Genomic DNA, 27,116 nt, shown 5'->3' on the forward strand with positions numbered 1-27,116 from the left:
TGGCTCGATTTGGCGTCGTTCTGATCGACCAAAGAACCACCGGCAGCTCCTCGATCCAGTTGCTTCCGCACTTGCGCAGCCTGTCGAAAGTTCTGGTCTTGAGTCCTCGCAGCACTTCCGCATTTGCCCTCTCCGCTTGACCGTTGCTTCTCGGGTGAGCAACAGAAGCGAAGCAGACCTTGGCGCCAAGATCTTGGACATATTGGATGAAGGTGCGGCTCGTGAATTGCGTACCGTTGTCGGTGATGATCCTGTTAGGGATCCCGAAACGGCAAACAATCGACCTGAAGAACTTGACTGCTGACTGTGCTGTCACCTTCCTCACTGGTTCCACTTCCGGCCACTTTGTGAACTTGTCGATGGCGACGTACAAAAACTCAAAGCCCCTGACAGCTCGGGGGAAGGGGCCGAGGATGTCGAGCCCCAAACCGAAAATGGCCAGGATAAAGGAATCGTCTGGAGAGCTGGAGCTGGCTGGTGTATCTGCTTGGAATGGAACTGGCACGCTTCACACTTGGTTACTTGTGCAGTTGCATCCTGGAGGGCTGTCGGCTAGAAGAAACCTTGCCGGAACGCTTTGCCGGCAAGTGCTCTTGCGCCAATGTGGTGATCACATATGCCTCCATGTATCTCTGCCAACAGCTGTTGTCCATCTTCCCGGCGAATACACTTCAATTTCACGCCGTTGAGTCTTATTCTGTACAGTGTGTTGTCGACAAACTTGTACATACTTGACTGCCGGGCTACTCTTTCCGCTTCTTCTTGCTCTTCGGGAAGCTCTCCTGTCTGAAGGAAACGGACAATCTGCTATGCCCATGCTGGAGCTTGCGGCTCGACAACAAGGCCCAAAGGCATATCTGTTGCTGCGGGAACCTCCGCTTCTACGGCAAGAACCTGCGGCTCAGCCGGAGCGTGATGCTCCCCGGCAAGCTTGCCGGAGCAAAACTTGTCGGGAGCGTCTGCTTCAACGGAACAAACCGTAAGGCTCGCCGGAGCAGACTGCTCCTCAGCACTCTTGGCGTCGATCTTGGGGACCTTCTTGGCGGCGGCTTCGCGAAGCTCTGCTGGGAAGTAGTCACCAGAAACCAACTTCCTCTTCTTACTCTGTCCAGTCGATGGTGTCACGGATGGTTGAGTTAGCTTGAGCACAAAGATCCCTGGTTCCACAGGTAAATTTAGTGCGGCGCACTTTGATAGGCCATCAGCAATATCGTTCTGAGCTCGTGGAACATGTTCCATTTGCAGGCCGTCAAAGTGTTCTTCTAGTTTCCTCACTTCATCGACATAGGCTTCCATCAACGGACTCTTGTAGCTCTTGTTCACTTGGCGGACGACAAGCTGTGAGTCACCCCTGACAATGAGCTTCTTGATCCCAAGGTCTGCTACGATTCTGAGGCCGGCAAGTAAACCCTCATACTCTGCGGTATTGTTCGTTGCTTGCTCCTTGGGAAAGTGCATCTGGACTATGTACTTGAGGTGCTCTCCGGTGGGTGCGACAAGCAGCATGCCAGCACCGGCGCCTTGCAGCGAGAAGGCACCATCAAAGTACATCAGCCACTCTTTGCTTGCCTCCTTGACGGGGATGCACGTTTCTGGAATTTCTTCATCTGGTGTTGGCGTCCATTCTGCTATGAACTCTGCCAATGCTCTGCTCTGGATAGTGGAAGTGCTCTCAAACTTGAGGCCAAAGCTTGACAGTTCCAGTGCCCACTCGACAATCCTGCCTGTTGCTTCTGGATTCTGCAATATCCTTTTCAGCGGAAAGCGAGTGACAACTGTGATCTCATGTGCCTCGAAGTAATGGCGCAGCTTTCTCGAGGCCATGAGAAGGCAGAAAAGCAACTTCTGCACACCAGAGTACCTTGACCTAGCCCCTTGCAGAAGGGAGCTGACAAAGTAAACTGGGCGCTGCACCATTTTCTTCTGCACCTCTTCGCGCACCTGCGCAGATTCATCTTTGCCGGGACCAGAGCTTGTTGGAGAAGCCCCCTGCTTGTCGCTGGATTCACTTGCCGTGGTTGCTGGCTCATCGTCCGCCTCCCTCTCTGCTACTAACGCAGCACTAACCACTTGATTGGTTGCTGCTAGATACAGCAACAACTTCTCTTGTGGCTTAGGTGCGACAAGTATTGGAGTGGAGGACAGGTACCTCTTCAAGTCCTGCAGCGCAGCCTCCGCTTCCGGAGTCCATTTCATTGGACCTGCCTTTTTCAATATTTTGAAAAACGGCAAGGCGCGCTCAGCAGACTTAGAGATAAACCTGCTGAGAGCAGCCACGCAACCGGCAAGCCTTCGTACATCCTTGACGCGCTTCGGTGCTTCGATCTGCTCAATGGCCCTGATCTTGTCGGGGTTGGCTTCGATCCCCCGCTGAGACACAAAGAACCCGAGAAGCTTGCCGGAAGGGACTCCAAACACGCACTTCTCGGGATTGAGCTTGAGGTTGATCTTGCGCAGATTTGCAAAGGTTTCATCTAAATCTTGAATCAGGGTAGCCTTGTCCTTGCTCTTGACCACTATAACATCCATGTAGGCTTCCACATTTCTGTGTATCTGGGGCTCAAAAGTGACATGGACTACCCTTGCAAATGTTGATCCAGCATTCTTCAACCCGAAGGGCATCCGTACAAAGCAGTATGTGCCACATGGTGTGATGAATGCAGTTTTCTCCTCATCCTCTTCTGCCATGAAGATCTGATGGTATCCTGAGTATGCATCAAGAAATGAAAGCAAATCACATCCGGCTGTGGAGTCAACAATCTGGTCAATGCGCGGCAAGGGAAATGGATCTTTGGGACAAGCTTTATTGACATCAGTGAAGTCTATACAAAGCCTCCATTTCCCGTTGGCCTTGCGCACAACTACAAGATTGGCCAACCACGTGGGATGGAGCACTCCTCTGACAAGGCCTGCTGCTTCCAGCTTCTTGATTTCTTCTGCAATAAACTCTTGGCGCTCCACTGCTTGCTTCCTGACTTTCTGCTTGACGGGCCGCGCATGAGGACAAACAGCTAGGTGGTGCTCAATTACTTTCCTGGGAACACCGGGGATATCAGACGGTTGCCATGCAAACACGTCGACATTCGCCCGCAGGAAAGCAACGAGCGCGCTTTCCTATTTTGGGTCGAGGGTGGCACTGATGGTGAAGGTACCACCAGTGCCGTCCTCCTTGGCGGACACCTTCTTGGTCTCAGGTGGAGCTGCCATCGTCTTCTTGTACTTGCCGGTGGGGCTCGATGGTGCATCCTCGAAGGTAGCGCAGCACTCCGAAGAGGTGCGCTTGCCGGAGTGGGTATCAGAGCTCTTGCCGGACTTGGTCTTCTTCTTCCCCCCAGGAGCTTCAGCGGCAAGTGACTTGCGATCGGCTGCGGCAGCTGCTTCCCGGTAAATCTTGTCGGCGCAGATAAGGGCATCCTTCTTGTCGCCAGAGACAGAGATGACACTTATCGGGCCTGGCATCTTGAGCATGTTGTATGCATAGTGAGAGGCTGCCATGAATTTGGCGAGTGCTGGACGGCCGAGGATCCCATTGTAGGGCAATGGAAAGTCAGCAACGTCAAAAGTGACCCTCTCAGTTCTGAAGTTCAGCTCGCTGCCAAATGTCACTGGCAGCGTGATCTTTCCCTTCGGCTAGCTCCTTCCCGGATTGATTCCTTGGAATGTGCCGGTCTCTTCGAGCTCGCTGTCAGCGATCTGAAGTTTCTGGAGGACTGCGGAGGATATCAGGTTCAAGCCGGCCCCGCCGTCAACTAGCATCTTCGTGACCTTGAGGTTGCGGATAGTTGGAGAAACCAACATCGGCAAGCACCCGACCGCAGTTATGCGATCAGGGTGGTCCTCAATATCAAAGATGATAGGCGTGCCGGACCATTTCAGGGGCTTGCGTGACTCTACGGATGGTTCTGCTGCATTAACTTCCCGCATCTACTGCTTGAGTTGGCGATGCGAAGTATGCAGAGAAGCACCACCGTCAACGCACAGGACCTCTGTGGCTTTCTGAAATTCCTGCTCATCGTCCTCGTCATCTTCATCCTTGTCGCGGCCGCGGGGAGGCCTGTCTCCTTGCCGCTGCTTGGCCTTGCCGCGGCGTCCTCCCCGGCCGGGGCGTTTCTTGCCGGCTCCTCCAGCACCTTCCTGGGCCTTCTCCTTGTCGCGTCGCTCGTACTCAGCTTTTTGCTGCTCAACAAGCTGCTCGACCTTCTTGCAGCTCTAGAGGTCATGGCCCTTGGTGCGGTGGATTTTGCAATACTGCTTGCCGGAGCTGTCCTGCTTGTCGGCGACTGCCACAGCCTGGGCCTCCTTACTGGAGCCACCATCCTTAGCTTCCCTGGCGCCATCTCCGTTGCCGGTCTGCTCGACAGCTAGCGCTTCCTTGCCCTTCTTCCTTCTGTTGTTCCGCCGCCGGCCTTTCCTTGCCGGGGCGGCGTCCTCACTGTCAGACCCTCCTGCTCCTGTGTTCTCTCCGGGGATCCTCCTCCCCTCTTGAGCACGTGCGCACTTGTTGGCCAAGGCATAAAGCTCGCTGACGTCCCTGATCTTGCACATCGCCATCTCCTCCCTCATCCTGCGGTTTCGCACATTCTGATGAAACGCGCTGATGACCGCGGCAGGGTGGACATCTGGGATGTTGTGCTGTACACGGCTGAATCTCTGAGTGTACTTGCGCAGGGACTCTCCTTCCTTCTGGGCTAGCAGATGAAGGTCGCTCTCTTGGCCATGTAGCTTGTGGCCGCCTGTAAAGGCGCCGACAAATTGATGGCATAGATCTGCCCAAGAGGAGATGGAGTTGTCCGGCAAGTGCATGAGCCAGGATCTGACATTGGGCTTGAGCACCAGCGGGAAGTAGTTGGCAAGGATCTTGTCGTCCCATCCTCCGGCAGCCTGCACCGTGATGGTGTAGATGCTGAGGAACTCCGATGGATGCGACTTGCCGTCGTACTTCTCAGGTACGTCTGGTTTGAAGTTTTTCTTGCTGGGCCACTGGACTTGCCGCAGCTCATGGGTGAACGCAGGGCAACCTACCGCGTACGGCAAGTCGCCTGGTTCCCCCGGCGCGTGCATGTCGACAGAGGGCCCAGCGCGCTGGTCAGATTGACGCCGCGCTTCTCTTTGGCGCTCGATGCGAGTACGAGCGTCCTCTTGTTGCCGTTCGTGGAGAACTTGGCGCTGGTCGCGACGAGCTCGTGGATCTGACGACGCGGTGGAGCCGCTGTCGGGGTGGATCCGACGAGTCGGCGATCTTGGCCTTCTTGGTGGAGAGTGCATGGAAGTTGCACCCCCATCAGTCTTGTTGCCATCGGCTCGCGTCCGACAGTCTTGCCGCGGCAGCGAGGTGCTTGGTTGCCGCGAAGTGTCGCCGTTGGTGAAGCCGACGAGGCTCTGGATAGTGGCCCTCCACTCGTCGGTCTTGTCCACCGTCGGAGGGTAATCTAGAAGCAGTTGAGCTCGCGCCAAGGCTTCTGCTGAAGTGGTGGGCGGCATCAGCGAGCGGTGCGAGGAGCGGGATATTCTCGGACTTCTAACTACGTTAGAAGGAGCAGTGTCCTGTCCAGGAGACCGCACTTCGCTGGGGCCAGCATGCTGGCGTGCATGCTGGTCTTGAACTTCGCGAGAACCACCAGCTTGATCTTGGCCCAACGGACGTATGGCGCTGCGAACGCCATGACGCTGCTGGTTCCGCGCCTCCTGAGATGGGCGCAGTGCACGTACGGACGCCGTGGTCTGCGCGGCCTGGTCTTTGGACTTGGCAGCGCTGTGAGCACCCTCGTCGACGCCCGTTCTTCTGCCGGCGTCTACTCCACCGCCCGTTTGCTCCGGAGGCGGTGGGAGCGACGCAGATGGAAGGGCTGCCTCCGAAGTCTTCTTCTTCGGTGGCATGTTGATGAAGACGATGAAGATTTAGCTCGTGTGCACGCGGATCGGGTTCACACAATCTCGACGCCCCCCTACCTGTCGCGCCAAAGAAGTCGGGGAAACTGATCCACGAACACCTATGGGACCGGCGGACCGAGCCCCTTTCGGTTCGGAAGAGGGCGGAGGTCGCACGAAGAGCGGATCGAGGCAGTACACACGAGCAGTTTACCCAGCTTCGGAGCTCTCCGGAGAGATAACACTCCTACTGCTGCATCTAAGTGAATATCCAGTTCTTGCTCAGGAGCGATCAGCGCTACCGAACTGAGCGTGAGAATGTTGCTAGCTTCGAATGAATCGAACCGCTTCTACGTTGCGCATGGGCCTCCTTTTATACGCTCAAGGGGTCACCGACATGTGGCAACGCAGACTAGAGGGGTAAAAATGGAAAAACAGTGCGGTAGGTACAGCTACTTCTACTGTAGCCACAGTGTGTCATACCTAACCCTGACGGCAGGGGACAAGGGCATTAAATGCCCGTCTGTGTCGTATAAATAGTGTAAGAAGAGACCGTCAGGAGCGCCACCGATCGCCACGATGGCCTTCTTGTCAGCGCCGCTTGCCAACACGCACCGCTGGTTGCACAGCATCCCGCCACGCGTGCCTAGAAGGGTCAAAGGGCAACATGTTGGTGGGTGTGCTAGAGCCTGGGCGCGGGGTGGCCGCTTGCCGCGGCAAGTATCTTGCCGCGGGCGCTACCTTGTCGGGCCCGGGAGCTTGTCGCTCACCGAGCCTCGCCGGGGCGCGTGGTGCGTCGTGGCAAGCCTTCTTGTGATGCCTTGGTTGGCCTTCCCGGCAAGCTCCTCTTGCCGGGGCCTTGTCTTCTCGGGTCGAATAGTTTGTTCTTGAATGGCTTCCCGGCAAGCTCCTCTTGCCGGGGTCTCGTCTTCTGAGGAGCCACAGAGGATCTTGGCGGTGACCTGGCGAGCCCTGCCGCGGGGTGCTGCAACTGCCCGTGCACAAGTTTGGGATACTAGGGTACCCCTACTCTAGTACACCGACAGGCGCGCCAAGGGGGGAGTCCTACTTGGACTCCTAGTCCAAGTAGGATTGGGCCCCCCTCCTTCCAATCAACGGAGAGGGGGGGGGAAGGGAGAGAGGGAGAAGGGAAGAGGGGGGAGGGGCTCACCTTCTCCAATTCGGATTGGAGCAAGGGGGGCGCGCGTCACCTCCCGTGGCCTACCTCCTCTCCTCCACTATGGCCCAATAGGCCCAATAACTTTCCCGGGGGTTCCGGTAACATCCCGGTACTCCGAAAAATCCCGGATCTTCTTTGGAACCATTCCGATGTCTGTATATAACCTTCCAATATATCAATATTTATGTCTCGACCATTTCGAGACTCCTCGTCATGTCCGTGATCTCATCCGGGACTCCGAACAAACTTCGGTAATCAAAAACACATAACTCATAATACAAATCGTCATCGAACATTAAGCGTGCAGACCCTACGGGTTCGAGAACTATGTAGACATGATCAAGACACATCTCCGATCAATAACCAATAGCGGAACCTGGATGCTCATATTGGCTCCCACGTATTCTACAAAGATCTTTATCGGTCAAACCGCACAACAACATACGTTGTTCCCTTTGTCATCTGTATGTTACTTGCCCGAGATTCTATCATCGGTATCATCATACCTAGTTCAATCTCGTTACCGGCAAGTCTCTTTACTTGTTCCGTAATGCCTCATCCCATAACTAACTCATTAGTCACATTGCTTGGAAGGCTTATAGTGATGAGCATTACTGAGAGAGCCCAGAGATACCTCTCCGATACACAGAGTGACAAATCCTAATCTTGATCTATGACAACTCAACAAACACCTTTGGAGACACCTATAGAGCATGTTTATAATCACCCAGTTACGTTGTGACATTTGATGGCACATGATGACCCACAAGTGTAGGGGATCAATCATAGTCCTTTTGATAAGTAAGAGTGTCGAACCCAACGAGGAGCAGAAGGAAATGATAAGCGGTTTTCAGTAAGGTTTTCCCTACAAGCACTGAAATTGTGGGTGATAGATAGTTTTGTGATAAGATAAATGGTAACGAGTAACAAGTAAATAAAGTAAATAAAGTGCAGCAAGGTGGCCAAATCCTTTATGTAGCAAAGGATAAGCCTGGAAAATTTCTAATAATGAGAAAGGAGCTCCCGAGGACACGTGGGAATTATCGTCAAGCTAGTTTTCATCACGTTCATATGATTCACGTTCGGTACTTTGATAATTTGATATGTGGGTGGACCAGTGCTTGGGTACTGCCCTTACTTGGACGAGCATCCCACTTATGATTAACCCCTATTGCAAGCATCCGCAACTACAAAAGAAGTATTAAGGTAAACCTAACCACATCATTAAACATATGGATCCAAATCAGCCCCTAACGAAGCAACACATAAACTAGGGTTTAAACTTCTGTCACTCTAGCAACCCATCATCTACTTATTACTTCCCAATGCCTTCCTCCAGGCACAAATAATGGTGAAGTGTCATGTAGTCGACGTTCACATAACACCACTAGAGGAAAAGACAACATACATCTCATCAAAATATCGAATGAATACCAAATTCACATGACTACTAATAGCAAGACTTCACCCATGTCCTCAGAAACAAACATAACTACTCACGAAGCATATTCATGTTAATAATCAGAGGGGTAATAATATGCATTAAGGATCTGAACATATGATCTTCCACCAAGTAAACCAATTAGCATCAACTACAAGGAGTAATCAACACTACTAGCAACCCAAAGGTACCAATTTGTGGTTTTGATACAAGATTGGATACAAGAGATGAACTAGGGTTTTGAGAGGAGATGGTGCTGGTGAAGATGTTGATGGAGATTGACCCCCTCCTGATGAGAGGATCGTTGGTGATGACGTTGGTGATGATTGCCCCCTCTCGGAGGGAAGTGTCCTCGGAAGAACAGCTCCACCACAGCCCTCGATTGGTTCTGCCAAGGTTCCACCTCGTGGCGGCGGAGTTTCGTTCCGTAAGCTTGCCCACGATTTTTTCCAGGGTAAAAGCTCTCATATAGCAGAAGATGGACACCGGAGGCCCACCAGGGTGCCCAGGAGATAGGGGGCGCGCCCAGTAGGGGGGGCGCCCTCCACTCTTCTGGACAGGGTGTGGGCCCCCTGATGTATTTCTTTCGCTAAATAATTCTTATTAATTCCAAAAAGATGTTTCGTGGAATTTCAGGACTTTTGGAGCAGTGCAGAATAGGTTTCCAATGTTTGCTCCCTTTCCAGCCAGAATTCCAGATGCCGGCATTCCCCCTCTTCATGGTAAACCTTGTAAAATAAGAGAGAATAGCCATAAGTATTGAGATATAATGTGTAATAACAGCCCATAATGCAATACATATTGATATAAACGCATGATGCAAAATGGACGTATCAACTCCCCCAAGCTTAGACCTCGCTTGTCCTCAAGCGGAAGCCGATATCGAAAAATATGTCCACATGTTTAGAGATAGAGGTGTCGATAAAAATAAAATACGGACATGGGGGCATCATGATCATTCTTATAACAACAACATATATAGATTTTATCAAATGATTTCCTATGCTCAAGTGACAATCAATTCACAATGTCAAGTATGATTCAAAAACTTCATTGGGAACTAACAAACTATAATCTCAGTCATTGAAGCAATTGCAATTTATCATAACATCAGGAAGAGTTAACAATAGAGCTTTTTAGCAAATTCACATACTCAACTATCTTGTATTCTTCTATAATTGCTAACACTCACGCAATACTTGTGGTTATGGAGTTTCAGCCGGACACTGAGAAAGATAGGGGCTTATTGTGTTGCCTCCCAACGTATTCACCTTTAGGTGATGTCAACAATAATAGCCCATGCTAACTTACATCCAATTGGATATATATATCATGATCTTTCAAACACGAGGAGCTTGCCAAAGGATAAAATGAAAAAGGGAAAGGTGAGGACCACCTTGACTCAAGCATAAAGTAAAAAAAACATAAAGTAAAAGATAGGCCCTTCGCAGAGGGAAGCAGAGGTTGTCATGTGCGTTTAGGGTTGATGCACAAAATCTTAATGCAAAAGAACGTCACTTTATATTGCCCCTTGTATGTGGACCTTTATTATGCAGTCCGTCGCTTTTATTACTTCCACAACAAGATCGTACAAAGCTTATTTTCTCTGCACTAATAAGTCATACATATTTAGATAGCAATTTTTATTGCTTGCAACATGACAACTTACTTGAAGGATCTTACTCAATACATAGGTAGGTATGGTGGACTCTCATGGCAAAACTGGGTTTAAGGATATTTGGAAGCACAAGTAGTATCTGTACTTGGTGCAAGGAATTTGGCTAGCATGAGGGGGAAAGGCAAGCTCAACATACTTGGAAGCTCAATAACAATATACTTTAACTGAGATGTGAGAAAACATAAACCATTACGTTGTCTTCCTTGTCCAACATCAACTCTTTTAGCATGTCATACCTAATGAGTGCTCCCAATTATAAAAGGTGTCCAAGATAATATATTTATATGTGAACCCCCTCTTTCCTTATCACTTCCTATTAATTGCAACGATGACCAAGACTATGTTTATCAACTCTCAACAACTTTTATGCCTCATACTTTCTATATGTGAAGTCATCACTATCCATAAGATCAATATGAACTCTTTTCTTTTTTTTTCTTTCTACTTTCTCAAGATCATGGCAACATAGCAAAGCCCTTGACTCAACACTAATCTTTATTATAAATAGCTCACGGACTCGATTACAAAAAGAGATCACAAAGCAAAACTCAAAACTACTTGATATCAAAACTTCAATCTACTAGATCAAGATGCTACTAAAAGGATCAAAGTACATAAAACGGTAAAGATAGGGGTGTGAAGGTGATACTATACCGGGGCACCTCCCCCAAGCTTGGCAGTTGCCAAGGGGAGTGCCCATACCCATGTGATTATGTCCTCGGAGGTGATGAATTAGGAGTTGTTGATGATGTAGGCTTGTTCCTCAATTTATGCTTGAGTATAATATTTTGCTCCTTTAGGACCTCGATCTCCTGCTCTAGGCTTAATACTCTTTTGCATAATTCCTGTTTATTTTCCTGCAAGATACGAAAAGGGATAAACTCGATCTTTGGCTTCTTTGCTCTATCAGGGATGCTTGACTTTTTAAACTCCATGTGCATATCCCCGGGCTGAGGTAATGGGGCTTCGTCTTCGTCCGAACTCATCTCCTCCTTTACTTTAGGCTCATAGCCTTCCTGTTCTTCAGAGGTCCAGCCATCATGCTCCAAGTCCCCGTAGACCTTAGGGTCTGCGAGGAAATCAACCACATAACTTTCCCCTTCCAAATCCCGAGACAACATATTGCTCTAAATCTGAAACAAAAACAGCTCGAAACGAAAACATAGGATATTTGCGTGATACGTTGGTCAAAACCTTCCGGAGTATATATAATGAATTTTTACCGACCATAATATGTAACGTGCAAGAAAATGGAGTCCGGGAGGCACATGAGGTGCCCACGAGACAGGGGGGCGCGCCCAGTAGGGGGGGGGCGCCCTCCACTCTCGTGGAGGCCTCGTGTCCCTTTCGGACTACTTTTTCCTTCCTAAAATTCTTAATTATTCCAAAACTGATAAAAATTGCCATTGGAGTTGTTTTGGAGTCGGTTTACTTACCGTACCACATACCTATTCCTTTTCGGAGTCTGGAACGTTCTGGAAAGTGTTCCTTATGTATTCCTTGGGGGTTACGGTTTCAATAATATGAGTTTCAACATTGATAGGATTACATGAAATATAATGTTTAATTCTTTGGCCGTTTACCACCCTTGGACTTATGCCTTCGAAGTTGTTGATTTTTATAGCACCAGAACGATAGACCTCCTCGATAACGTAGGGACCTTCCCATTTAGAGAGAAGTTTTCTTGCAAAAAATCTTAAATGAGAGTTGAATAATAATACATAGTCTCCTACGTTAAACTCACGCTTTTGTATCCTCTTATCATGCGAGCGTTTGACTTTTTCTTTGAATAGCTTGGCATTCTCATACGCTTGGGTTCTCCGTTCATCACGTGAGCTAATATCAAACAACCTCTGCTCACCGGCAAGTTTAAAGTCATAGTTGAGCTCTTTAATAGCCCAATATGCTTTATGTTCAAGTTCAAGAGGTAAATGACACGCTTTTCCGTAAACCATCTTATATGGAGACATACCCATAGGAATTTTGTATGCAGTTCTATAGGCCCATAATGCATCATCAAGTTTTTTGGACCAATTCTTTCTAGATCTATTCACAGTCTTTTGCAAAATTAATTTGAGCTCTCTATTGCTCAACTCTACTTGACCACTAGACTGTGGATGATAAGGAGATGCGATTATATGATTGACATCATATTTAGCAAGCATCTTACAGAAAGCACCATGAATAAATGTGAACCACCATCAGTCTTAAGATATCTGGGGACCCCAAACCCTGGAAAAATAACTTCTTTAAGCATTTTAATAGAAGTGTTATGATCAACACTACTAGTTGGAATAGCTTCTACCCACTTAGTAACGTGATCAACAGCAACCAAAATATGTGTATAACCATTGGAGGCAGGAAAAGGTCCCATATAATCGAAGCCCCAAACATCTTACGGTTCAATAACAAGAGAATAATTCATAGGCATTTCTTGACGTCTACTAATATTACCTACTCTTTGGCATTCATCACAAGATAAGACAAACTTACGAGCGTCTTTGAAGAGAGTAGGCCAATAAAAACTAGATTGTAGTACCTTGTGTGCAGTTCTATCTCCAGCGTGGTGTCCTCCATCAGATTCAGAGTAACACTTATGTAGAATCTGTTCCTGTTCATGCTCAGGCACACAACGTCTAATAACACCATCTACTCCTTCTTTATAAAGGTGTGGGTCATCCCAAAAGTAATGTCTTAAATCATAAAAGAACTTTTTCTTTTGCTAGTATGTGAAACTAGGCGGTATGAATTTAGCAACAATGTAATTAGCATAATCAGCATACCAAGGAGCAGTATGAGAAGCATTAATGACAGCTAATTGTTCATCGGGAAAGCTATCATCAATAAGCAGTGGGTCATCAAGAACATTCTCTAACCTAGACAAGTTATCTGCAATGGGGTTCTCAGCTCCCTTTCTATCAGTAATGTGTAAATCAAATTCTTGGAGCAGGAGAACCCATCTAATGAGCCTAGGCTTAGCATCTTTCTTTTCCATAAGATATTTAATAGAAGCATGATCAGTGTGAATAGTAACTTTGGAATCAACAATATAAGGTCTAAACTTATCACATGCAAACACAACTGCTAAGAACTCTTTTTTAGTAGTAGCATAATTTCTCTGGGCAGTATCAAGAGTCTTACTAGCATACTAGATAACATTCAATTTCTTATCAACTCTTTGCCCTAGAATAGCACCTACAGCATAATGACTAGCATCGCACATAATTTCAAAAGGTAAATTCCAATCAGGTGACTGGACAATAGGTGCAGTGATCAAAGCTTTCTTAAGTATTTCAAATGCTTCCACGCAATCATCATCAAAGACAAAAGGAATATCTTTTTGCAATAAATTAGTCAGAGGCCTAGAGATTTTAGAAAAGTCCTTAATGAACCTCCTATAAAAACCGACACGACCAAGCAAACTTCTTATACCTTTTATGTCCTTGGGACATGGCATCTTTTCAATAGCGTCAACTTTGGCTTTATCAACTTCAATACCTCTCTCGGAGATCTTATGCCCCAAAACAATGCCTTCGTTAACCATAAAGTGACACTTTTCCTAATTGAGGACGAGACTAGTGTCCTTGCATCTCTGCAAAACTCAATCAAGGTTCCTCAAACAATCATCAAAAGAGGATCCATAAACGGAGAAATCATCCATGAATACCTCACAAATCTTTTCAAAAAAATCAGAGTATATAGCCATTATGAATCTTTGAAAGGTAGTAGGTGCATCGCATAAACCAAAAGGCATACGTCTGTAAGCAAAAGTACCAAAAGGGCAAGTAAAAGTAGTTTTAGATTGATCTTTCGCTGACACAGGTATTTGAGAGAAGCCAGAATAACCATCTAGAAAGCAGAAATGAGTGTGTTTGGATAGTCTTTCTAGCATTTGATCAATAAAAGGCAAACAGTAATGATCTTTCTGGGTAACTTTATTTAACTTACAGAAATCAATTACCATCTTATAACCTGTAATAATTCTTTGCGGGATCAATTCATCTTTATCATTAGGAACAACGGTAATACCTCCCTTTTTAGGAACGCAATGGACAGGGCTTACCCATTCACTGTCAGCAATGGGATAAATAATACCTGCCTCAAGGAGTTTTAGTATCTCCTTTCTTACCACTTCCTTCATCTTGGGATTGAGTCGTCGTTGAGGATCTCTAACTGGTTTGGCATCGTCCTCCAATTTAATTTTGTGTTGGCGTAATGTGGGACTAACACCCTTAAGATCATCCAGCGTATATCCAATAGCCGCTCGGTGTTTCTTCAGAGTTTTCAATAATCTTTCTTCTTCTTGCTCTGAAAGGTTAGCACTAATAATAACATGATATATTTTCTTTTCATCAAGATAAGCATACTTAAGATTATCAGGTAAAGGCTTGAGTTCAAACACGGGATCACCCTTGGGTGGAGGGGGATCCCCAAGAATTTCAACGGGAAGGTTATGTTTCAGCATAGGTTCCTATTTGAGGAACACTTCATCTATTTCCCTTCTTTCCTTCATAAACATATCATTTTCATGGTCTAGCAAGTATTGTTCTAACGGATCAGTAGGAGGCACAACAATGGAAGCAAGACCAATAATCTCATCCTTACTAGGTGGTTCCCTATCACGAGGTTGTCTACAAAACTTAGCAAAGTTAAACTCATGAGAAATACCATCTATGCCAACGGTGACAATATCTTTTTCACAATCAATCTTAGCACTAGCTATATTCAAGAAGGGTCTACCAAAAATAATTGGACGGAAGGCATCTTGTGGGGAAGCAAGAACAAGAAAATCAGCAGGGTATTTAACTTTACCACACAAAACTTCAACATCCCTAACAATCCCAACAGGTTTAATGGTATCCCTATTAGCAAGCTTAATAGTAACATCAATGTCTTCTAATTCAACGGGTGCAATGTCATGCATAATTTCTTTATATAAATCATAAGGTATAACACTAGCAGTAGCACCCATATCACATAAACCATGATAACAATGATCTCCTATTTTAACAGAAATAACAGGCATGCCAACGACAGGTCTATGTATCTTAGTATCTGGTCTAGCAATATTAGCAGTTTCATCGTGGAAATAAATAACATGCCCATCTAAATCATCATCCAAGAGATCTTTAACCATAGCAATACTAGGTTGAACATTGATTTGCTCAGGAGGTGTATAAGTCCTAGTATTACTCTTACTAACAACAGTCGAAGCTTTAGCATGATCCTTTATCCTATCAGGAAAAGGAGGTTTCTCAACATAAGTAGTAGGAACAATAGGATCACTATAGGTAATAGTCTTTTCTTCGACTGTAATAGGTGCAACTACTTTCACTTCAACAGGAGGATTATATTTAAACCACTTCTCTTTAGGGAGATCAACGTGAGTAGCAAAAGATTCATCGAAAGAAGCTACTATCTCAGAGTCAAGTCCATACTTAGCGCTAAATCCACGAAAAGCATCGGTATCCATAAAAGATTTAACACAATCGAACTTAGGTGTCATACCTGAATCCTTACCATCATCGGAACCCCAATCTTTAGAGTTGCATTTAATTCTTTCCAATAAGTACCATTTGAAATCAATATCTTCAGCATATAAAAACTAGCACAGGAAGTATCGAGCAGGTTGCGATTATCAAGAGAAATTCGGGCATAAAAGTTTTGAGTAATCATTTCCCGAGAGAGGTCATGATTGGGGCATGAATATAACATTGACTTGAGCCTCCCCCAAGCTTGAGCGATGCTTTCTCCTTCGCGAGGCCATAAATTATATATGTATTACGATCACGATGAACAAGATGCATAGGATAGAACTTCTGGTGAAATTCCAACTTCAATCGCTTATAATTCCAAGATCGTATCATCACATAGCCTATACCATGTCAATGCATATCCCTTCAAAGATAAAGGGAAGACCTTCCTTTTGACAACATCATCGGGAATACTTGCAAGCTTAAATAATCCACAAACTTCATCCACAAAGATAAGGTGTAAATCGGGATGCAATGTTCCATCTCCTGTAAACGAATTAGCTAGCAGTTTCTCTATCATACCCGAAGGAATCTCAAAGTAAATATTTTCATCAAGTTCAATAGGTTGAGGAGCAAATCTTTGCTCTTCTGGTCGGGGTGAAGATACTCCGAACAAGCCCCTCAAAGGATTAGTTTCCATAGTGACAAGTAACAGAAAATTTCAGCACACTATATAAATGTTTCCTTACCAAGTTCCACTCACCAAAAGCGCTACACTCCCCGGCAACGGCGCCAGAAAAGAGTCTTGATGACCCACAAGTGTAGGGGATCAATCGCAGTCCTTTTGATAAGTAAGAGTGTCGAACCCAACGAGGAGCAAAAGGAAATGATAAGCGGTTTTCAGTATGGTTTTCTCTGCAAGCACTGAAATTGTAGGTGATAGATAGTTTTGTGATAAGATAAATGGTAACGAGTAACAAGTAAATAAAGTAAATAAAGTGCAGCTAGGTGGCCCAATCCTTTATGTAGCAAAGGATTGTTGGGGAACGTAGTAATTTCAAAAAAATTCCTACGCACACGCAAGAATATGGTGATGGTATAGCAACGAGAGGGGAGAGTGTATGTCCACGTACCCTCGTAGAGCGTAAGCGGAAGCGTTATCACAACGCGGTTGATGTACTCGTACGTCTTCACGATCCGACCGATCCAAGCACCGAACGTACGGGGCCTCCGAGTTCAGCACACGTTCAACTCGATGACAATCTCCGGCCTCCGATCCAGCAAAGCTCCGGAGATGAGTTCCGTCAGTACGACGATGTGGTGACGATGTTGATGTTCTACCGGCGCAGGGCTTCGCCTAAGCTTCACGACGATATGACCAAGGTGGAATATGGTGGAAGGGGGCACCGCACACGGCTAAGGAACGATCCGTAGATCAACTTGTGTGTCATGGGGTGTCCCCCTGCCCCCGTATATAAAGGAGCAAGGGGGGAGGGGCGGCCGGCCTAGGAGAAGGCGCGCCAAGGGGAGTCCTACTCCCACCGGTAGCAGGACTCCTTCTTTCCTAGTCCAACTAGGAGAAGGGGGGAAAGGAGGGAAGTGGAGAAGGAAGGGAGAGGGGGGCCGCGCCCCAAACCCTTTGTCCAATTCGGACTGGGCTTGGGAGGGGCGCGCGCCACCTCCTGGCTCCTTCCCACTAAAGCCCATTAAGGCCCAATACTCTTCCCCGTATTCCCGTAACTCCCCGGTACTCCGAAAAATACCCGAATCACTCGGAACCTTTCCGAACTCCGAATATAGTCGTCCAATATATCGATCTTTACGTCTCGACCATTTCGAGACTCCTCGTTATGTCCCCGATCTCATCCGGGACTCCGAACTCCTTCGGTACATCAAAACTCATAAACTCATAATAAATCTGTCATCGAAACCTTAAGCGTGCGGTCCCTACGGGTTCGAGAACTATGCAGACATGACCTAGAACTATTCTCTGTCAATAACCAATAGTGGATCCTGGATGCCCATATTGCCTCCTACATATTCTACGAAGATCTTTATCGGTCAAACCGCATAACAACATACGTTGTTCCCTTTGTCATCGGTATGTTACTTGCCCGAGATTCGATCGTCGGTATCCAATACCTAGTTCAATCTCATTACCGGCAAGTCTCTTTACTCATTATGTAATGCATCATTCCGTAACTAACTCATTAGCTACATTGCTTGCAAGGCTTATAGTGATGTGCATTACCGAGAGGGCCCAGAGATACCTCTCCGACAATCGGAGTGACAAAACCTAATCTCGAAATACGCCAACCCAACATATACCTTTGGAGACACCTGTAGTACTCCTTTATAATCACCCAGTTACGTTGTGACGTTTGGTAGCACCCAAAATGTTCCTCCGGTAAACGGGAGTTGCATAATCTCATAGTTACAGGAACATGTATAAGTCATGAAGAAAGCAATAGCAACATACTAAACGATCAAGTGCTAGGCTAACGGAATGGGTCATGTCAATCACATCATTGTCATAATGATGTGATACCGTTAATCAAATGACAACTCTTTTGTCCATGGCTAGGAAACTTAACCATCTTTGATTCAACGAGCTAGTCAAGTAGAGGCATACTAGTGACACTATGTTTGTCTATGTATTCACACATGTATTATATTTCCGGTTAATACAATTCTAGCATGAATGATAAACATTTATCATGATATAAGGAAATAAATAATAACTTTATTATTGCCTCTAGGGCATATTTCCTTCAGTCTCCCACTTGCACTAGAGTCAATAATCTAGTTCACATCGCCATGTGATTTAACATCAATATTCATATCTATATATGATTAACACCCATAGTTCACATCGTCATGTGACCAACACCCAAAGGGTTTACTAGAGTCAATGATCTAGTTCACATCGCTTATGTGATTAACACCAAAAGAGTACTAAGGTGTGATCATGTTTTGCTCGTGAGAGAAGCTTAGTCAACGGGTCTGTCATATTCAGAGCCGTATGTATTTCGCAAATATTCTATGTCCACAATGCTCTGCACGGAGCTACTCTAGCTAATTGCTCCCACTTTCAATATGTATCCAGATTGAGACTTAGAGTCACCTGGATTGGTGTAAAAGCTTGCATCGTTGTAACTTTTACGACGGGCTCTTTTATCACCTCCATAATCGAGAAACATCTCCTTAGTCCCCACTAAGGATATTCTTGACCCATGTCCAGTGATCTACTTATTAGATCAAAATTGTATTCCTTTACCAAACAGAGAGCAAGGTATACAGTAGGTCTGGTTCACAGCATAGCATACTTTATAGAACCTATGACTGATGCATAGGGAATGACTTTTCATTCTCTTTCTATTTTCTGCAATGGTCGGGTCTTGAGTCTTACTCAACTTCACACCTTGTAACACAGGCAAGAACTCCTTCTTTGACTATTCCATTTTGAACTATTTCAAAAATTTATCAAGGTATGTACTCATTGAAAAATCTTATCAAGCATCTTGATCTATCTATATAGATCTTGATGCTCAATGTGTAAGTAGCTTCACCAAGGTCTTGCTTTGAAAAACTCTTATTCAAGTATCCTTTCATGCTATCCAGAATTTGAATATCATTTCCAATCAACAATATGTCATCCACATATAATATTAGAAATGCTACAGAGCTCCCACTCACTTTCTTGTAAATACAGGCTTCTTCAAAAGTCTGTATAAAACCATATGCTTTGATCAACTCATCAAAGCGTATATTCCAACTCCGAGATGCTTGCACCAGTCCATAGATGGATCGTTGGAGATTGCACACTTTGTTAGCATCTTTAGGATTGACAAAAACTTTCTGGTTGCATCATATACAACTCTTCTTTAATAAATCCATTAAGGAATGCAGGTTTGACATCCATTTGCCAGATTTCAGAAAATGTCGCAATTGCTAACATGATTCAGACAGACTTAAGCTTTGATATGAGTGAGAAAATCTCATCGTATTCAACACTTTGAACTTGTTGAAAACCTTTCGCAACAAGTCGAGCTTAGTAGATAGTAACACTACTATCAATGTCCGTCTTCCTCTTGAAGATCCATTTATTTAACATGGCTTGCTGATCATTGAGCAAGTCAATCAAAGTCCATACTTTGTTCTCATACATGCATCATATCTCAGATTTTATGGCCTCAAGCCATTTCATGGAATCTGGGCTCATCATCGCTTCCTCATAGTTCGTAGGTTCATCATGGTCTAGTAACATGACTTCCAGAACATGATTACCGTACCACTCTGGTGCGGATCTTACTCTGGAGACCTACGAGGTTTGGTAGCAACTTGATCTGAAGTTTCATGATCATCATCATTAACTTCCTCACTAATTGGTGCAGGAATCACTGGAACTGATTTCTGTGATGCACTACTTTCCAATTTGGGAGAAGGTACAAATTACCTTATCAAGCTCTACTTTCCTCCCACTCACTTCTTTCGAGAGAAACTCCTTCTCTAGAAAGGATCCATTTTTAGCAACGAATGATTTGCCTTCGGATCTGTGATAGAAGGTGTACCCAACATTTTCCTTTGGGTATTTTATGAAGATGCACTTCTTCGATTTGGGTTCGAGCTTATCAGGTTGAAAACCTTTTTCATATAAGCATCGCAACTCCAAACTTTAAGAAACGACAGCTTAGGTTTACTGCTAAACCATAGTTCATACGGTGTCGTCTCAATGGATTTAGATGGTGCCCTTTTAACGTGAATGCAGCTGTCTCTAATGCATAACCCCAAAACAATAGTGGTAAATCAGTAAGAGACATCATAGATCGCACCATATCCAATAAAGTGCGGTTATGACGTTCGGACACACCATAAGGTTGTGGTGTTCCTGGTGGCGTGAACTGTGAAACTATTCCACATTGTTTTAATTGAAGACCAAACTCGTAACTCAAATATTTGTCTCTGCGATCAGATCGCAGAAACTTTATTTTCTTGTTACGATGAGTTTTCCACTTCACTCTGAAATCCTTTGAAGCTTTCAACTATTTTAGACTTATGTTTCATCAAGTAGATATACCCATATCTGCTCAAATCATCTTGTGAAGGTCAAAAAATAACGATACTTTCCATGAGCGTCAACACTCATTGGATCACATACATCGGTATGTATTATTTCCAATAAGTCAGTAGCTTGTTCCATTGTTCCGGAGAACGGAGTTTTAGTCATCTTGCCCAAAAGGCATGGTTCGCAAGCATCAAATGATTCATAACAAAGTGATTTCGAAAATCCATCTTTATGGAGTTTCTTCATGCGCTTTACACCGATATGACCCAAACGGCAGTGCCACAAATAGGTTGCACTATCATTATTAAATTTTCATCTTTTGGCATCAATATTATGAATATGTGTATCACTACGATCGAGATCCAACAAACTATTTTCATTGGGTGTATAACCATTGAAGGTCTTATTCATGTAAACAGAATAACAATTATTCTTTAACTTCAAATGAATAACTGTATTGCAATAAACATGATCAAATCATATTCATGCTCAACGCAAACGCTAAATAACATTTATTTAGGTTTAACACTAATCCCAAAAATATAGGGAGTGTGTGACGATGATCATATCAATCTTGGAACTATTTCCAACACTCATCGTCACTTCCCCTCAACTAGTCTCTGTTTATTCTGTAACTCCTGTTTTGAGTTACTAATCTTAGTAACCGAACAAGTATCAAATACTCAGGGGTTACTATAAACACTAGTAAGGCACACATCAATAACCTGTATATCAAATATACCCTTGTTCACTTTGCCATCCTTCTTATCCACCAAATATTCAGGGCATTTCCGTTTCCAGTGACCATTTCCTTTGCAGTGTAAGCACTCAGTTTCAGGTTTTGGTCCAGCTTTGGTCTTCTTCACGGGAGTGACAACTTGCTTGCCATTCTGCTTGAAGTTCCCTTTCTTTCCCTTTGCCCTTTTCTTGAAACTAGTGGTCTTGTCAATCATCAACACTTGATGCTCTTTCTTGATTTCTACCTTCGTCGATTTCAGCATCACGAAGAGCTCGGGAATTGTTTTCGTCATCCCTTGCATTATAGTTCATCACGAAGTTCTACTAACTTGGTGGTGGTGACTGAGAATTCTGTCAATCACTATCTTATCTGTAAGATTAACTCCCACTTGATTCAAGCGATTGTAGTACCCAGACAATCTGAGCACATGCTCACTAGTTGAGCGATTCTCCTCCATCTTTTAGCTATAGAACTTGTTGGAGACTTCATATCTCTCAGCTCGGGTATTTGCTTGAAATATTAACTTCAATTCCTGGAACATCTCATATGGTCCATGACGTTCAAAACGTCTTTGAAGTCCCGATTCTAAGCCATAAAGCATGGTGCACAAAACTATCAAGTAGTCATCATATTGAGCTAGCCAAACGTTCATAACGTCTGCATCTGCTCCTGCAATAGGTCTGTCACCTAGCGGTGCATTAAGGACATAATTCTTCTGTGCAGCAATGAGGATAAACCTCAAATCACGGATCCAAACCACATCATTGCTACTAACATCTTTCAACACAATTTTCTCTAGGAACATATCAAAATAAACATATGAAAGCAACAACACTAGCTATTGATCTACAACATAATTTGCAAAATACTACCAGGACTAAGTTCATGATAAATTTAAGTTCAATTAATCATATTACTTAAGAACTCCCACTTAGATAGACATCCCTCTAATCCTCTAAGTGATCACGTGATCCATATCAACTAAACCATGTCCTATCATCACGTGAGATGGAGTAGTTTCAACGGTGAACATCAATATGTTGATCATATCTACTATATGATTCACGCTCGACCTTTCGTTCTCCGTGTTCCGAGGCCATATCTGTATATGCTAGGCTCGTCAAGTTTAACCTGAGTATTCCGCGTGTGCAACTGTTTTGCACCCGTTGTATTTGAACGTAGAGCTATCACACTCGATCATCACGTGGTGTCTTAGCACAAAGAACTTTTACAATGGTGCATACTCAGGGAGAACACTTCTTGATAATTAGTGAGAGATCATCTTAAAATGCTACCGTCAATCAAAGCAAGATAAGATGCATAAAGGATAAACATCACATGCAATCAATATAAGTGATATGATATGGCCATCATCATCTTGTGCTTGTGATCTCCATCTTCGAAGCACCGTCATGATCACCATCGGCACCGGCGCGACACCTTGATCTCCATCGTAGCATCATTGTCGTTACGCCATCTATTGCTTCTACGACTATCGCTACCGCTTAGTGATAAAGTAAAGCAATTACAGGGCGTTTGCATTTCATACAATAAAGCGACAACCATATGGCTCCTGCCAGTTGCCGATAACTTCAGTTACAAAACATGATCATCTCATACAATAAAATATAGCATCACGTCTTGACCATATCACATCACAACATGCCCTGCAAAAACAAGTTAGACGTCCTCTACTTTGTTGTTGCAAATTTTACGTGGCTGCTATGGGCTGAGCAAGAACCGTTCTTACCTACGCATCAAAAACCACAACGATAGTTCGTCAAGTTGGTGCTGTTTTAACCTTCGCAAGGACCGGGCGTAGCCACACTCGATTCAGCTAAAGTGAGAGAGACAGACACCCGCTAGCCACCTTTAAGCACGAGTGCTCGTAACGGTGAAACCAGTCTCGCGTAAGCATATGCGTAATGTCGGTCCGGGCCGCTTCATCTCACAATACCGCCGAACAAAAGTAGTATGACTTGTGTTCTACTCGTGCATATAACATCAACGCATAATCTCGGTAAGCAGTATGACCTGTATCGCCCACAACGAACTTGTGTTCTACTCGTGCATATAACATCAACGCATAAAACCTAGGCTCGGATGCCACTATTGGGGAACGTAGTAATTTAAAAAAAATTCCTACGCACACGCAAGAATATGGTGATGGTATAGCAACGAGAGGGGAGAGTGTATGTTCACATACCCTCGTAGACCGTAAGCGGAAGCGTTATCACAACGCGGTTGATGTAGTCGTATGTCTTCACGATCCGACCGATCCAAGCACCGAACGTACGGGGCCTCCGAGTTCAGCACACGTTCAGCTCGATGACGATCTCCGGCCTCCGATCTAGCAAAGCTCCGGAGATGAGTTCCGTCAGCACGACGGCGTGGTGACGATGTTGATGTTCTACCGGCGCAGGGCTTCGCCTAAGCTTCGCGATGATATGACCGAGGTGGAATATGGTGGAAGGGGGCACCGCACACGGCTAAGGAACGATCCGTAGATCAACTTGTGTGTCATGGGGTGTCCCCCTGCCCCCGTATATAAAGGAGCAAGGGGGGAGGGGCGGCCGGCCTAGGAGGAGGCGCGCCAAGGGGAGTCCTACTCCCACCGGGAGTAGGACTCCTTCTTTCCTAGTCCAACTAGGAGACAGGGGGAAAGGAGGGAAGTGGAGAAGGAAGGGAGAGGGGGGCCGCGCCCCAAACCCTTTGTCCAATTCGGACTGGGCTTGGGAGGGGCGCGCGCCACCTCCTGGCTCCTTCCCACTAAAGCCCATTAAGGCCCAATACTCTTCCCCGTATTCCCGTAACTCCCCGGTACTCCGAAAAATACCCGAATCACTCGGAACCTTTTCGAACTCCGAATATAGTCGTCCAATATATCAATCTTTACGTCTCGACCATTTCGAGACTCCTCGTCATGTCCCCGATCTCATCCGGGACTCCGAACACCTTAGGTACATCAAAACTCATAAACTAATAATAAAACTGTCATCGAAACCTTAAGCGTGCGGACCCTACGGGTTCTAGAACTATGTAGACATGACCTAGAACAATTCTCGGTCAATAACCAATAGTGGAACCTGGATGCCCATATTGGCTCCTACATATTCTACGAAGATCTTTATCGGTCAAACCGCATAACAACATACGTTGTTCCCTTTGTCATCGCTATGTTACTTGCCCGAGATTCGATCGTCGGTATCCAATACCTAGTTCAATATCGTTACCGGCAAGTCTCTTTACTCGTTACGTAATGCATCATTCCATAACTAACTCATTAGCTACATTGCTTGCAAGGCTTATAGTGATGTGCATTACCGAGAGGGCCCAGAGATACCTCTCCGACAATCAGAGTGACAAAACCTAATCTCGAAATACGCCAACCCAACATGTACATTTGGAGACACCTGTAATACTCCTTTATAATCACCTAGTTACTTTGTGACGTTTGGTAGCACCCAAAGTGTTCCTCCGGTAAACGGGAGTTGCATAATCTCATAGTTACAGGAACATGTATAAGTCATGAAGAAAGCAATAGCAACATACTAAACGATCAAGTGCTAGGCTAACGGAATGGGTCATGTCAATCACATCATTCTCCTAATAATGTGATCCCGTTAATCAAATGACAACTCTTTTGTCCATGGCTAGGAAACTTAACCATCTTTGATTCAACGAGCTAGTCAAGTAGAGGCATACTAGTGACACTATGTTTGTCTATGTATTCACACATGTATTATATTTCCGGTTAATACAATTCTAGCATGAATAATAAACATTTATCATGATATAAGGAAATAAATAATAACTTTATTATTGCCTCCAGGGCATATTTCCTTCAAGGATAAGCCTGGAAAATTTCTAATAATGAGAAAGGAGCTCCCGAGGACACATGGGAATTATCGTCAAGCGAGTTTTCATCACGTTCATATGATTCGCGTTCGGTACTTTGATAATTTGATATGTGGGTGGACCGGTGCTTGGGTACTGCCCTTACTTGGACGAGCATCCCACTTATGATTAACCCCTATTGAAAGCATCCGCAACTACAAAAGAAGTATTAAGGTAAACCTAACCACAACATTAAACATATGGATCCAAATCAACCCCTAACGAAGCAACGCATAAACTAGGGTTTAAGCTTCTGTCACTCTAGCAACCCATCATCTACTTATTACTTCCCAATGCCTTCCTCTAGGCCCAAATAATGGTGAAGTGTCATGTAGTCGACATTCACATAACACCACTAGAGGAAAAGACAACATACATCTCATCAAAATATCGAACGAATACCAAATTCACATGACTACTAATAGCAAGACTTCACCCATGTCCTCAGGAACAAACGTAACTACTCACAAAGCATGTTCATGTTCATAATCAGAGGGGTAATAATATGCATTAAGGATCTGAACATATGATCTTCCACCAAGTAAATTAATTAGCATCAACTACAAGGAGTAATCAACACTACTAGCAACCCATAGGTACCAATTTGTGGTTTTGATACAAGATTGGATACAAGAGATGAACTAGGGTTTTGAGAGGAGATGGTGCTGGTGAAGATGTTGATGGAGATTGACCCCCTCCCGATGAGAGGATCGTTGGTGATGACGTTGGTGATGATTTCCCCCTCCCGAAGGGAAGTGTCCCCGGCAGAACAGCTCCGCTAGAGCCCTAGATTGGTTCCGCCAAGGTTCCGCCTCGTGGCGGTGGAGTTTCGTCCCGTAAGCTTGCCCACGATTTTTTCAAGGGTAAAAGCTCTCATATAGCAGAAGATGGACACCGGAGGCCCACAAGGGGGCCCAGGAGATAGGGGTGCGCGCCCAGTAGGGGGGCGCCCTCCACTCTCCTGGACAGGGTGTGGGCCCCCTGATGTATTCTTTCGCTCAATAATTCTTATTAATTCCAAAAAGATGTTTCGTGGAGTTTCAGGACTTTTGGAGCAGTGCAGAATAGGTTTCAAATGTTTGCTCCCTTTCCAGCCAGAATTCCAGCTGCCGGCATTCCCCCTCTTCATGGTAAACCTTGTAAAATAAGAGAGAATAGCCATAAGTATTGAGATATAATGTGTAATAACAACCCATAATGCAATACATATTGATATAAAAGCATGATGCAAAATGGACGTATCAGCACACACGGTGTTCCTCCGGTATTCGGGAGTTGCATAATCTCATAGTCAGAGGAACATGTATAAGTCATGAAGAAAGCAGTAGCAATAAAAACTGTAACGGTCATAATGCTAAGCTAACGGATGGGTCTTGTCCATCACATCATTCTCTAATGATGTGATCCCGTTCATCAAATGAAAACACATGTCTATGGTTAGGAAACATAACCATCTTTGATTAACGAGCTAGTAAAGTAGAGGCATACTAGGGACACTATGTATTGTCTGTATTCACACATGTACCAAGTTTCCGGTTTAAACAATTCTAGCATGAATAATAAACATTTATCATGATATAAGGAAATATAAATAACAACTTTATTATCGCCTCTAGTGCATATTTCCTTCATTTGAATCATAGATGAACAGGTTGCGGGAGATGGCTTTGGAGGACTCGTCGTCATCCGAAGAGGAAGAAGACATCGATGACTTTGACACTGTTGTAGCCATGTTTTTCAATGATGATGTTTGGCGGCCAAAGAGAGAATCACA

This window comes from Triticum dicoccoides, chromosome 3B (genome assembly GCF_002162155.2).
Source record: "Triticum dicoccoides isolate Atlit2015 ecotype Zavitan chromosome 3B, WEW_v2.0, whole genome shotgun sequence".
Taxonomy (NCBI): Eukaryota; Viridiplantae; Streptophyta; class Magnoliopsida; order Poales; family Poaceae; genus Triticum; species Triticum dicoccoides.